At 38.7% G+C, this 15,730-nt stretch overlaps 1 protein-coding gene across 1 annotated transcript in view; it reads right to left on the bottom strand.

Annotated features, from left to right (window-relative positions):
* The window catches only part of LINGO2 (leucine rich repeat and Ig domain containing 2), a 538,957-nt gene that overhangs the window by 160,312 nt on the left and 362,915 nt on the right, over positions 1 to 15,730 (bottom strand). Inside the window, exon 5 of the mRNA XM_064438384.1 lies at positions 9,848 to 10,005. The gene's annotated coding sequence lies outside the window, so the exon portion shown is untranslated. The remainder of the gene's footprint in view (positions 1 to 9,847; positions 10,006 to 15,730) is intronic.

The following is a 15,730-nucleotide window of genomic DNA, read 5'->3' as shown; positions in this document are numbered from 1 at the left end:
AATGACACATAGAATAGGAACAGATCATAAGTTTTGGCTCAGCTTACTGATTTAGATGAATATTGGTCATAAATTTACCAAATCTCTCTGGTTCTGACATCAAAAAAATATCTTCCAGTTACTTGTTTTGGGATTTCACAGAGTGCTATTTCCAGAGGTTGAGCTGTGGAAAATGTTCATGACCTGCAAATGTTTGAAAGATTTTCTTACTAAAACACCAGGTTCTGACAGCTTTTTAGATCGAAGAAGGCTTGCATATGATCTTCTGTTTCACATGAACAGCATATAAACTTGGAAGCTTACCCTAAACTAAAGTTAATAGATGAGAACTAAGAAAAATATCATAATTTAATTTTCAGGAAAATTCTTATAAATCAGTATCACTGATGTTCACACATTCTAATCTAAGGCACTGTGGGGAAAAGATCTTCTCTTCTGATTTTTCAGTGTCATAACCTTAGTTAGGTATATACAATTAGCTTAAACAGTAACACATGGCCATTTTTTGTGCAAATTCCCAGTTGAGGGATGCATAAACAACACATTTGCATAAGCAAATAGCCAGCTAGTTTTCTACTAGGTCACATGCATGAATAAATATCTGATTTGTATAGGCACAATGGTTGTTTGAAGGAATATTAAATGCAAGCTAATATATAAGTGCAAGTGTTCACCTCCAACTTTGAAAATATTGTTAAACTAGCAACAATTTTAATCACGATTTTTACCCAAACCTGAATAGTTTTAGCAGTGTAATCTGCAAGTGAGCTCAGGTCCTTGTGGCCCAGCTATGCTCCAGAAATGGAATTTCTTACTCTCCAGTGTTCGTAGTTAATTAAAAAGTTGTCACCCTTACTGTTTTCTTCTTTCCTCCTAAAGTTTTCAATATGCGAGGACAATTAGGGTTTGTCTTACCTTACAACTCACTAAAAGTTGTATTCTGTTTAAGTGGCAAGGTTTTGGAAGCAGGGCGGCTGCAGGGGAGGCCTCTGTGAGGAGAGTCCAGGGCTGCCTATGCTGGACACTGCCAGTTCCAGCAGACTGCAAAGCAGACCCACTCCTGGTCAAAGCTGAGCTCATCAGCCACACTGGTGGTTGTGCCTCTGAGATAACATATTTAAGAAAGGGTAGAAAAAACCCGCACAACAACTGTGTGAGATGAGTGATAAAATGTAAGAGAAACAGTTCTGCAGACACAAAGATTGGTGAAGAAGAAAGAGGAGGAGGTGCTCCAGGTGCCAGAGCAGATTCTCCTGCAGCCCATGGTGAAGACCACGGTGAAGCAGGCTGTCCCCCTGCAGCCCATGGAGGTTAGTGGTGGAGCAGATATCCACCTGCAGCCCATAGAGGACCCCATACCAGAGCAGGTGGATGCCTGAAGGAGGCTGTGAGCCCATGAAAGCCCATGCTGAGCAGGCTTCTGGCAAGAGCTGCAGCCTGTGGAGAGGAGCCCACACTGGAGCAGTTCTTAAAGGACTGTATCGTGTGGTGGGGACACCATGCTGGAGCAGGAGAACAGTGTGAAGAGGAAGGAGTGGCAGAGATAAAGTATTGTGGCCTGATAGTAGTCCTCATTCCCCATCTGGCTGTACTGCTCAGAGGGGAGGAGGTAGAAGATTTGGGAATGGAAGAGTGAAGTTGAGACTGGGAAGATGGGGGTGTGGTGAGGGGATTGTGGGTTTAGTTTTGTCTTTGTTTCTCACTATGCTGCTCTATTTTTAATTGGCAATATATTAAATCAGTCTTTCCCAAGTTGAATCTGTTTTGCCCATGACTGTAATTGATAAGTGATCTCCCTGTGTTTATCTCAACCAATATGTTTTTCCATCTTATTTTTCACCCTGCCCTGTTGAAAAGGGGGAGTGAGGAAGTGCCTGGATGGGCATCTGGCACACAGCCAAAGATCAACCCACAGAGCCACTGTAGGTTAGCTTTGGCGAAACTACCACTGCTGGAGAAACTCCAGAGGTGTTTCTCCTTACTGTATGAGGCAGCAGTGGAACTAACAATCAGAGAGCAGAAAAAGTTCCAAAATACAAAGAGAAATCCAGCATATTCAACTGCTTTGCTAGAGGAAAACTATAACAGGAAGTAATAGTAGGATTAATGTTCTAATTTCACAGAATCAGTTACAATGGATCATTACTTTGTCTTCTGACTGCAAACATGGTTATTACTCTTAAAGAATTGTAACACAAAAGGATGACAAAGAAAGTCCAAAGTCCACATCATAACCTAACTAAAAGTATCTTCACAAATTCTGTGGCCAGAATTTCTAACACTGTCATGCATGCATTTGAATGAATTTTTGTGCATACTGGAATAATGTATAAAGATGCCCATATAAATAAACTATGCATATAAGCTATACCATATAAAATAAGCATCTAGTTCCAGTTATGCCTTAATGCAAAGTTAATTCCACAGCAATGGAGGGGTAGACCATTCTCAAAATACTTCTTTAATATTTCATTCCTTGAGCATACCTCATTAAAGAGAGGAACCTAAAATACTGTACTCTATTAATACCAAAAAAAATTGTTAATGTTCATGATTAATAGGTATTTCATATGAAGATTAGCATTATCTTATTGTAGTCTGCTGCTAAGCAGCCTTTCCAATTTAATTGCAGCTGCCCATGAAGTAAAGTAGTTTTCAAGGACACCAACAGTGTCAGATCATAGACTGAAGTTTCTGAAAACATCACTGGAATCTTATTTGAATGAATGAAACACAAATAGCTGAATAAAATATTGTTGTTCAATGTACATCATACATAATGTCCTATGTATTAATGTCTTACGATGTCTTATAGTCTTGATCTCAACGTTCACAGTTAAGAAGTATCCTTAATAACGTTCATAACATATATTTCCCTGAATTCATAGGTTTGAACTAAAGAATCTGCATTGCAATATTAATAATTTCAATATTAGTATTGCTTCTGCTTTTTGCAGAAATTATTTTGACTTACAAAGCCTCCTGAATACTGAATGTGCTACAAGATACATGAAATTTCACTTGTCAAACTACAGAGGTTGTAAACAACATTTTAAAGGACATTTTACTGTATGACCTTATATTAGAAAATTTCCCCTCTACCTCCTGCCTTTCTTGAAAGAAGAAAGGGTGGATATTATTTGACTGACTTGGACAGCTCATGTGAAGCTGCTAAAATGTATAATTTCCAATGCTTATTTAGAGACTTCTTAAAATACATACTGTTTACTTGACAGGCCATGAGATATTGCACACATCTAGTTTAGGAGCTTTATATCCCAAAATATATGAACTGCTAAATATGTTTTGTTTTCCAATCTGTAGAGAACTGTCCCTAACTAGAGTAGCACCATCAAGCTACATCACACTAAGATAGTCTCTTGCTCCTTCCCACCTCATCACCAGATGAACCACTTGCAATCTCAGATGTGTGCAAGTATGCGTTTCTTTACAATGCCACAACAGAATAGCCAATAAGAGGAAAAACCCAAACCGTAAAAACATGGAATTGTAAAGACAGAAAGTTTGAAGTGCCATTTGATTTTGACAAAATCCCCAGACAATCCTATTACAGCCTGAACCTTTGTAATATACGGATATATCCATGAAAGAGAGTGGGCTTTTTTTGAAGGTGCCTATGGTAGGGTACAAAACTAACCCAGGTAGGACGCTCTGAGAAAAAGAAGAAATAAGAAGAGACCATTATATAAATTTGCATGCTTCTACACACATTGTGTAGTGAAAGGCTGGGAATTAGGAGGAGTTACTCAAATACTTTGGCACGTTTCTTGACACAGGGATCTGCGCTTTTTTCTTTTTTTTTTTTTTTCTTTCCTTTTCCGTTTATCTATTTCTGTGAAGTGATAAATTCAGAAGGATTTACAGATTTCAAGAATATTTGAAAAATACTGAAAGGTTTCTGGGCACTCATTGTTAACCTGATCAGGATTGGATATTTTCTTCTTTTCAGCTGCACCTTGCTTTGTGTCAGGGAAAACTTTACTGAAGAAGTCACAGTGTTACAGGACTTTAGCTCCTCTTGTCAGCAACAGGATACTTGTGTTGACATGCTCAGGATCTCCCTAAGCCTTTCTTCATATCTGTCATGGCTTTGTCTTATCTTGTAAGATCCTCTGTAATGAAACAATTTTGGTAGCTTTCCCTAGGAGTTCATTTATTTTTATTAGTGAGTGTGTTGGTGTTAGATACATTTGCCTTCCTCTGTTGGCCTGCTGAACTTGCTAGAGAATTGAAATTTAATGATTGATAAGGTGATAAAATGACAAATAGAAGGATAAAACATGAGAGAAAAAAGCCAAGTAAGAGAAATAAAATTTGGAAGAAGTGACTTTCGTTTTAATTGAAACATAAATTTGAGGAACAGGATTATGAGATTTCATTTCAACAAATCTGTATGGGGGTGAGTTTTAAGAGGCACAAGCACTGGATATTGACCCATTCTGGGCTGATACAGCCTGTTGTGCAAAGCTGTATTTAAGTAATCTAAGGGCAGTAAGGGCCCAATGGGCTTGACAGTCTATAGAGCGAAGCAGACGAATAGCCAGTTCCATTATGCACCATTCTGGTTAAAGCAAACACCACCTTATCTATCCCTTTTCATAGTCACAGATGATGCTGATCAAGCCATATGAAATTTATGTTTGTCTGCCCATCAGTTAGGTGGGTCCCTCAACAGAGAATATAAGAGCAGGTCTGAGCTGTCTTTCCAGCTCTCATGAAGGCCGAGCTAGAGTAGCACCACCTAATCTGCCTAATTTACGGCATCAATGCCCACACTGCACAACAGTCAGGTGAAACTGGTGTGAGGAGACAATCTTCACAAGCCATGTTCAGAGATGTTTCCTGACTTTCTTGTCCATGTTCAAGAGTGGGGAGTTGGGGACTGTCTTCTTACTGGGTCAACTCCTCAGATTGTGGAGTGCTTCCTTACCCTTCCACTTATCTATTTTCATTTAATGACTTAATGGAAGGCATTAAGGTAGCTTTCTCTTTCTGTTACTCCTTCTCCCAGCCCTTTTTGAACCCTTCCATGTCAGCATACTCACCTATTCCCAGTTGGCAGGGGTGCCACACAGGGCACTTTCCACAATCCATTTGCTCATATCATAAGCTATCAGAAGCAGAAAATTCTGTTAAAGGTTCTGAAATGGGGAAGAGGAGGAAAAGAGGACAAAGGGAAGAGGAAGAAATCATCCTCCATTTTCCAGTGGGCCAGCGCACAAACTAATAGGATCAGTAAAGTGTGAGTCCTGTTCCTGCATTGTTTACACAGGAAAAGCAACTCTTTCTTTTTCCCAAAGGTCTATTGAAGACTCTTACCCAGATTTAAGTATTGAACTAGATTTTCTCTACCAGAATTAGAAAAAAAAAAATATTCTAGTAAAATTATTCATCTGACCTCAAATGCAAGGGAAAAAGATTTCTAGAAATATGTTTTCTTTCAGAAAACATTCAGCATTAATAACTAAGTACTCAAAAATCTAAAGATGTGGCTTACAGTGCTTCTAGTTCATAAGAATAACAATACAATGAGAATTAAAAATTGTAATGGATTTTAGGTTCATTTTATTTGCCTTCTAATTCTTAATGCTCAGTCCTTTAGGTACCTTTTTCTACCATTGCAGATCACAGAATACCTTAGACAAAAATGAACCTTAAATTTTCAAGTATTTACATGGTTTAGGAACCTTGTATTCCACAAAGACACCAGTGTCTAAATGAAATGAAGAAATCACAAGTTACTTAATAGAATAATAAAAAATAATTTCAAAAGAAGGAAGAAGTGGGAGGAGGAATAAATCAGAGAAGCAAAGTTGTAGTAATAGCACTGAGTCTGCTGTCTAAGCTCAAAATGTGCTCAGAAAATCACACGAGCAGTCAAAAACTTGATCAGCTCATCCCTGAACTCCCAGAAATGCTCACTTCTAACTTCATATTGTAAGTAGGCTACTGTAAAAAGCCTCAGATTGACTAGGAGTTATCAGTCTATTGGACATCCATAGTAACCCTGATATGGTATCATTATCAGTCATTTAAAGCCTCCTTATCTAAAATGTGTATTTGTCTTCAAGTATTTTCAGAAAGCACAGTATAGTTTGCATATCACATTTACCTTTGTTGTGAACGGTAAATGCAAAGCTTTCATGATACTAAGTCATCACATTTTGGAGGGTTTTAAATTTTTTTAATACTCATGGAAATATTCTGAGTTTGCCATGCATATTAGTATTATATTTAAATTTCAGTTTTGCAGAAACTTTAAAAGGCACACACTGCTGAAAACAGAATAAGATATTCTGAGCTAGGCTTGGGGGAATAATTTTATAACCATATAATAAGAGCCTAAAAACAGCATTGAAACTTCCTGACAAAGACTTTACCTCTCATACACTAGTAATTACTGCTATTAAACCAAAGTAAAACTACAGGAGACAACTTTCCCCTGTGGCCTGGTTTCAGCTGGGATAGAGTTAATTTTCTTCACAGTAGCTGGTATAATGTATGTTTTGGATTTAGTACAAAAATAATGTTAATACACGCTGATATTTTCGTTGCTGCTGAGCAGGGCTTACACAGAGCCAAGGCCTTTTCTGCTCCTCACCCCACCCCACCAGCGAGTAGACTGGGGGTTCACAAGGATTTGAGAGGGGACACAGCTGGGACAGCTGACCCCAGCTGACCAAAGGGTTATTCTATAACATATGATGCTATACGCAGTATAAAAACTGGGGGAAGTTGGCGAAGTGGCAGAGATTGCTGCTCAGGGGCGGGCTGGCCATCAGTCAGTGGGTGGTGAGCAATAGTATCGTACATCACTTGCTTTGTACATTAATATCATTATTATTGTTGGTTTTAGTACTACTACTACTACTATCTTACTTTCTTTTATTTCAGTTATTGAACTGTTCTTATCTCAACCCACGATGTTTACTTTTCCGATTCTCTTCCCCATCCCACAGGGGGAGGAATGAGCTAGCAGCTGAGTGGTGCTTAGTTGCTGGCTGGGGCTAAACCAAAACACTCTGTGAAGAGTGCCCACAAAACAGTAAACTGTATAAAGCAGTGCCTTATTTTTACTGTTTATGCAGTTAATTTAAGCTTCCATGCACTAAAAACAGTCATTTACAAAAATTTCTGAGTTGTGCATTAGGTGGCTAGGGTTGCCCCTGTTCCCCTTCCAGCCCCTAAAAATACACTTAGCCTTCATGGGATACCAACTGCATAGTGATACTGCGCAAAAGTTCAGGGGGAAATAAGAAGATCTTGATTTGGCAGGTAACATTTTCCCACCGCTTCCTGCAGTTTTTTCCAAGTCCATAATAAAAAAAAACCCCAAACCCACACTCCAAAACCCCAAACAAATCAGACCTAAGGCTGAAGGAGGACAAGGAAGGCAAGGTTTTGTAGATCATAGAAAAAAGTTTTTTGGGAGTCATGACAGCCCTTTGATTAGCAAACATTTTTCATTGGCTAGTAATGCAATTTAAGACTTTTGAGAAAGGATTCCTTCCACAAGCTGTTTGTAAAGCTTCCAATTTTCTGCCTACTTATTCAGCCGGCAGAACAGCATAGAAAGCTATACAGTTGGAAACACAGTTTATCCTTTGGTGGAAACAGTGAAAAATTTGAACCCTTACCGAGATGACAAATGTAATGATAATTTAAATATACTTAGTTTTTACAGAAAAGACCAGAAAAGACTTCTACAAATAAGGGACAGCAGAAAGAAAAAGCACTAGTTTCTGAAAGGTAAAATAAGAATTTTATGGGGTTTTTGCCTCTTGTGTTACACATACCATGCAATCCCGAAGCTTAGAAGTGAATTGACAGTGTTAGCACTGTTGACGTTGTTTCAATAGCTGACCCTTCAGTTAACTACTACAAACAATCTCTTTTAAAAATGGATAAAAATCTGGGTCCTAAAGAGATGAAAACTAGCAAAGCATAAATAATCCTAATTCAACATTGACTCCAACTCTACATGACTATCATCGGAACTAAGCTACAATGAGAAATACAGGCCTGTGAGAATAATATTTTATCAGGCTGTAGATTTCTATAGGTAAGTAATGTGAAGCTAGAAATGCAATGCAGTGTAAAATGCCATTTTAAACACATTTCTATCACTATATATCAGCATAAAAATTCCCCAATTTTGTATCTCAAAGTTGAACTGCAACATTGTGTTTCTGAAACTGTTATTCATCGGATATCAGTCATTGGTTCACTCTTTTTTCCTTTCTTTTCTGAGTTTTTCAAAGTTTGAAAGCAGTCTTTTATGCTAGGAAAAATATTTAAAACAAACCTATTCATTAAATCACTGGGTTGAATTCAGAGGACAATTCAGTTGCAATACTAAATAGTCAATAAAATGTACTTTTCCTACCTGTTACATGAAGAACTACGTTGCAAATATTCTTTGGAAATGGGCAGAGCACAATGGTAGTGCAGCTATGATATAGACACAGATATACCTGACTTGCATGTATCTGAGTGTACTCCAAAACCAGAAGTCTGGGAAAATGAATGCAAAGATAACTTTTCTGCATTTATGACTAGCCTGACTTTTACCTACAAAATCATGTCTGGAAGTTGCAGTCAAGTTCACAAAGTACAGGTTCACCTGAACATTGCTCTACAGTTTCCTGAACCAAACTGTATATTTGTGTGGCTCAACCCACATAGGCATAAGCTTAGAATTTGTGCCACAGTATCTACTGCTGCCCTAGATGTACTCCTAGACAGTTCTGAATACAGTCATAGCAAATAAAATATCATTCCTTATTCCTTACCAAGCCAAAAAGAAAAACATTAATATGATCACATTTAATCAGCCATAAGTATAAGGCTTACACACATCAAATTGAGTCTCAATTCAGAAGTTTAGTTCTTTGCCAGAGTGCCATATTGCTGCATAGTTTCTAAGATTTTGACTTGAAAACAGAAAAACTACAGCAACATCAAGTAAAAAGAAGCAAACCAGAACTGTTCTCCCTCTCTTGTGAAACATCCAACAAAATCAGACAAGATAGATCTATTTTTGGTAATGTTTAGAAGTGTCCGTACCACATCACTTTATGTTAAACTGACTGGTTTCTACATTGCTCTATGGAATGAGTTAGATTGCTAAGTCTCCAAAACAGGAGACTTAATTGAAGATGAAAAGGAATTCTCAGGATCTAAGAATAAAACAAATATTATGCCAAAAGAACCTTGAAATAAACAAGCATGCAGGCCCAAACTTCATACAGGTAACAGTCTTTTAATATAATAACTTACATAGCGGCCACCTAATTATTTACATTTTTCCATTGCTTTCACATTGGTGTAACATTACTTGGTGTAGCAAAGATTCTTCTTATTAACGTAAGGGAAATAAGTCGGTCTCCTTTTGACAAAAACATGATTTCTGTAAGGAAAACAACTTACTGCACAAAATAAAGAGCTTCTTAGAAATGAAATTGCAATAGTCATTTGCATTTGTGCTTGTGGAATACAGATTTTTTCTGGCACTTAGATAGGACTGTGCAAATACTCTAGACTAATTAGCTGAAACAAACATCTACTTTAACACAGTTAAGTGCAACATTCTTTGGTTTTCCCTTCTCTTTGGAGATAAAGGACTAAAATTTTATTTTAACCTGATCTTTGTAATGTTACATTTACATAGTAGCAAATTTTTGTTTCAAGCCACAGCTACTACTCTGAGATGATAATTAAGAGGAAGCCATGTTAGAAAGAATCAGTGGCATATGATTCTGTAAACACCTGCGGTTGAAATAAGCTTGGAAACTGTCAATACATAAACTGATTTCAATAAACTTACCTGTTTAATGATTTTAAAAGTCCAATACTTCCTCTTTACAATACAAATCTTTTAGCCACTGGGTGAAGTCAAAATAGAGCACTTGATCATGATAATCCCAACCTGTCACGGACAACAGCATCTCTCATGGCACCACACTCAGAAGGTTTGAAATGAACCTGGAAGAAACAGCTGTTCTTATATTTTTATTGAAATACACTTGACCATATTGTAGGACAAGGAAACTTAAGCATTTAGTTTATGAATACCTTATAGAGGAGTGAGTACAAAGCCATAAATACCACCTGGTAAACATCAAGAACAGAGACTGCAAAGCTTATGTTCCAGAAAACTTGGTTTTGCTGAGTATATGCAGCTCTGTTGTAGTTAATGACCCATTAGAACTCTCAGGATTAAAAGACCAGTATTTATCTTCCTTAAAAATTGCAGCTTTTCATACATAGACCTGTAAGTCCTTTTTCATACAAATTTCGAAATGAAGATCATATTCTGAACCAATGAGATTCTTATCTGAGAGGGGTAATGGAAAGGATTCAATAAAATTATAGTTAATTTTTCCATGAAAACTTTGCTGAGTACAATTTCTTACAGTATCTTTAATCCGAAATGCAACCTGTAAATGGGTGCAATGCAAACCCACACCAATCACGTGCTCTTCTTTTTACTAAGAAAAGGCATGCAGACAAGTGAAGTATTCAGGTGGCATATTTCAACATGGTTTTAATGCAGCCAGGGAAACTTACAGTTTTATCTAGCACTCTGCTTCTGCATAGTTTTAAGGTTTCCTGAGAAAATTTCCAACCATTTTTAAGTACCTTTTAATAATTCAAGCTAATATTTTTCTTACAATCTCTAGGCATGTTTTTTCAGACTTTAAACTACAGTTCGTCTACCTCCTTCACTAAAAAAGTGATTAATTTAGGTAAGCTGAATTTGCTTAATAAAGATATTTTTCTCATCTTTCTTCTCTGCCACTGAAATCTTCAAGGCAATACATGGATATCAGGGGAAGTAACAGATGGCATCCAGATCATGGCCAGTTCATCCAGAATATACACTGATGTGGGCTTTCCTTAGGAGTCCCAACTTGTTATTTCAGTCCCTGCTGAAATTTAAAGAGCACTATTCTTAAACATCTCCAAAACTCTGGATATTCCCTACCATTCCCACTGATTGAAATATCTCCTTCTCAAGTGTTGCTTTTTGGTTTTTTTAATAGAAAGAAACATAAAATGCATGCACAGAGGTGAGTGCTAGTACATACATATGTATGCAAGATAAAAATAAAACGTTCTATCCAAATTCAGAAATATCGTAACTAAAATGCCAGTAGATTTCTTGTTTAAATTTGAAAGTATTTCACTACTGGGTTAACACAGAGTATCAGTTCTCAACAAATCAAATCTGTTAGACTGCCAAAACTGAGCTAAAACCAGTGGTTCAAAAGCAAAACTACTATTCAACCTCTACTAGTAATTATCAATTTCTCTAAAAGTTACAAACTGAAGGTATATATAAAAAAGGGATAAGATTGCACTTGGCTCAGTTTTAAAGTGAGAGTTCAGTGCATTTGAGGCACGATGCATCCCCACGAAAACCAGTTTCCAAGCATACAAAATGTATCATATCTTCCATGACTTCAAATGGGAGAGCAATCACGTCTTAGGAATGTTTCTGACTAAATGATCAGGAATCACAGTTCTGATCTCACGTCATACACCAGGTCAGATGAATGCAGGAAGCGTGAAAGGTTAGTGGAATGTACTTTGAACACTGACTGAATATCTTGCATTAAGATACTAATGGATCTTTTTCATCCAATGCAGTGCATGTGGATCAGTCATTGATTGATGTATGGTTCTCTGTGATGAGACGCAGACTGAATTTTAGTGAGACAGAGGAAGGAACACACTAATACACCTCAGAATAAATCTACTACCGAGCTCAAAATACATGGGGAAGGGTGCTTTTATTTTGGTTGTTATTTACATAGTGACTTCTCTGATGGGGCAGCAAGAAAGCTTTCCCTAGAGATGTAATATCATAGACACATAAAGGAGTCTAAACAAGAAGTAAAACTTTCATGAATATCTTCCAGAAAGGCAATGGGAAAGTTTTATTCAATTGTTGTTGTAAAATTCTCAGAATATGTCAGACTGTGTATGGTCAAAGTTAAATGCACCGGACATTCCACTAAATTTGCATGAAATTTTTGCATTTTACAGGGTAAAGAGAACAATCAGATAAGATTTCAGATTTGGATGCATCAGGAATTGTATGACCAAACTGAAACAGCTTTGATCTTTAATGCAACTGAGAAAGGCAGAAGGTAATAGGATCAAGGTGTAAATCAGCTGCATAAAGGTCCAGATCTCCAGAAACTAGAATTTGCTAATAACATAGCCAGGGGGCATTCCTGAGTCTGAATAAGGGAAAACAGGCTGAAATGGAGTCATAATATATGGATTCAGTTATTAAGATGAGAACTTACGCCTGATCTTGACCAATCACTTCTCTGAAGGAAGAGTCCTAAAAACTAGGACAACTTGGAGTAGAAAAAAGAAGCTAGGAACGGTACCTATGCCAATGAGGTCTACTTGTCTCTAAATACCTACGATGGAGTGACAGGCAAAAGTCCTACAAATATGCTAACCCAAACCCATGCATCTGCGCTGACAAAGGGAGATCACCTGCCAGTTCAGAATAACACAGACAAGATTCCCCTTTCAGAATGCTCCAAAGCCTTCTTTCACCCTAACTGAGTGTGAGAGCTGGAGTAGTGGGTGAGACTTGGGCCAGTGCTTTAAAAACAGTCTATGCTCACTTACAGAAACAGACTTACAGAGACGGAATACACAGCTGACTGTGTACAGGGCAATCCCTGGGTGAAAGGAGACAACAGAAATAAGGATGAAAAGTCAAACATGTGTCAGCTGGTGGCTTTGCACGTTCTCCGTAAGTACTCCTTAAGCAACTTAGCTCTGAAGACCGAGTAGAAAAAAAAATAATGTGAAAGAAGTGCTGTGTTTGATAAGCTTCCCTGTTGTTCTGGTTTTAGCTCATATAGTTAGTTTTCTTCACAGTAGCTAGTACAGGGCTACACTTTGTATTTGTGCTGAAAGCAGTGTTGATAATTCAGAGATTATTTCCTTATTCTTGTGCTTACAAAGAGCCGAGGCCTCTTCTGCTCCTCACCCCACCCCACCAGCGAGTGGGCTGGGGGTGCACAAGGGGTTGGGAGGGGACACGGCTGGGACACCTGACCCCACTGACCAAAGGGATATCCCACACCATATGACATCATGTTCAGCATTTAAAGCTGGGGGAAGAAGAAGGAAGGGGGGGACATTTGGAGTGATGGTGTTTGTCTTCCCAAATAATGGTTATGCGTGATGGAGCCCTGCTTTCCTGGGGATGGCTGAACACCTGCCTGCCCATGGGAAGGAGTGAATGAATTCCTTGTTTTGCTTTTGCTTGTGTGTGCAGCTTTTGATTGCTTTACCTATTAAACTGTCTTTATCTCAGCCCATGAGTTTTCTCACTTTTACCCTTCCAATTCTCCCCCCATACTGTTGGGGGAGAGTGAGCGAGCAGCTGTGTGCTGCTTATGTGCCAACCAGGTTTAAGCCATGATGCCTATCAATCCTGTTTCGTAGGCCAGATGCACGATGAAAATTAACAGACAGTAAGAAGGTATCAGCAGCAATAGAAGTAAAGGTAAGATCTGTAGAGAAATCTCAAGTGTTAAGGAAGGAATACTGACCAACAAAGAGAAACAATGTGACAAGAATTCAACAAAATTTATACCAAGTAAGTTTAAGATTCAATACAAAGTGGACGAGTGGGAATAAAAACTGAACATTTGTGTATAGTGTCTGAGATTCTAAGAAAACAACTGTCCAATCATGGGACACAAATTTTGTGCTGAAATCCTAGATGCTGAAAATAAGTTGATACAATGACTACTCAACAAGGTATAATTTTCCACAAAATGAAAGGCTCAACACTGATAATATCCACTGCTTGCCAGTAATTTTTGTCTCAATATCCATGCCAGATCTTTGGATCAGGAAAGCTCATAAATTTAGATTATTGTGAACATTAAAGTCAAATCAGTTTATTTAGATTATTTAGAAATTATTTTGCTTGTCATCTTCTGAAGAGTTCTTGTAGCATACCCATTTGTGTTCATTATCTGTTTTTTCTTCACTTTGGGGGGAAAAAGCTGAGTGATTTTCAAGGATCATCTCCTCCAAGCTCAGGGGTGGTCCATTGCCACATGCAGAAGTCAAATAAAGCTGGCAGGAGGCCTCAATAGATGAAATCCTGACTAAAAGCAACCATAATAACAAAGCATTCAGGATGTAGAAGCAGGGTGCAGGAATAGGGTTAGGACAGCTAAAGCCCATCTGGACTTGAATGTGTCAAGGGCAACAAGAAAGGCTTCTACAAGTAAATCAGCAGTAAATGGAAGATTAGGGAAAGTATTGGCCTACGCCTAACTTGGGAAGGGGCTCTCATAACAATGGACACTGAAAAGCCTAACTTGGTGCCTTCTTCACCTCAGTCTTCATTGGCAAGAGGAACCTTCAGGAATCCCAAAATCGTGACACCAGAGGGAATGTCTGGAGCAATGAAGTCTTACCCTTGGTGGAGGAGGATCATGTCTGGGAACACTTAAAAAGCCTAGCCATATACAAGTCCAAAGGGCCTGACAGATCAGTCCAGAGAGAATCCTGAGGACTGTGAGAGTGTAATGTCACCCCTAGATTCAAGATGGGTAAGAAGGATTATCTAGGGAACTACAGGCAGATGAAGCAAATAATCCTGGAAACCCTTTCCAAACCCATAAAGGACAAAAAGTTGATTGGGAGTAGTCACCACAGATTTATGAAGGGAAAACTGTGCTTTACACCTGATAGCATTCTATGATTAGATGATGAGCCTGGTGGATGAAGAGAGAGCAGTGGATGCCATTTACCTCAACTTTAGTAAGGTTTTAATCACTGTTTCCCATAATATCCTCATGTACAAACTGATGCAGAATAGGTTAGACAACTGCATACCAATGTGGACTAAAAATTTTCTACCTGCTGGCATCAAAATGTTGTGATCAGTGGCTCAAAGTGCAGGAGGAGACCATTCACTACTGGTTCACCTAAAGGGTGGATACTTGGGCCAACACTGTTTAATCCATTTGTGAAGACCTGGATAATGGGGAAGAGTGCACCCTCAGTAACTTGAAGATAATATAAACTAAGAAGGAGTGGTTAATACATCAGATGGATGTGCTGTTATCCAGAAGGGCCTCAACAATTCAGAGTAATGGGTCAACAGGAACCTCATGAAGTTCCACAAAGTGAAATGCAAAACCCTGCACCTGGGGAGGAATGACACTCCCAGCACCAGTGCGTGGTGGGGACTGACTGGCTGGAAGCCAGCTCTGCAGAGAAGAGCCTGGAGTTCCTGGGAGACAAGCTGACCATAAGCCAGCACGTGCCCTTGCAGCAATGAAAGGAGGCTGCATTAGGGGGGTTGTTGCCTGCAGGATGAGGGAGCTGATCCTCCTCCCCTGCTCAGACCTGGTGAGACATATGTGGAGTGCTGGGCCCAGCTCTTCCCTCTCCACAAAAAGAGACATGGACATACCAGTGCCGCTTCAGCACAGGCCCACAAAGATGATGAACTGGAGCATCCCTCATACAAGGAGTGGCTGACAGAGCTGGGACGGTTCAGCTTGGAGAGAAAAAAGTTCAAGGGGATCTTATCAATGTGTATAAATACATATTGGGAGAGGTTGAAGAAGGTGGAGTTAACCTCTTTTCATTGGTGCCCAGTGAAAAGTGGCAACAACCACAAACTGAAATACACGAAATTCTATTT

Source organism: Phalacrocorax carbo, chromosome Z (genome assembly GCF_963921805.1).
Source record: "Phalacrocorax carbo chromosome Z, bPhaCar2.1, whole genome shotgun sequence".
NCBI lineage: Eukaryota > Metazoa > Chordata > Aves > Suliformes > Phalacrocoracidae > Phalacrocorax > Phalacrocorax carbo.
This window is presented reverse-complemented; position numbering and strand designations above follow the sequence as displayed.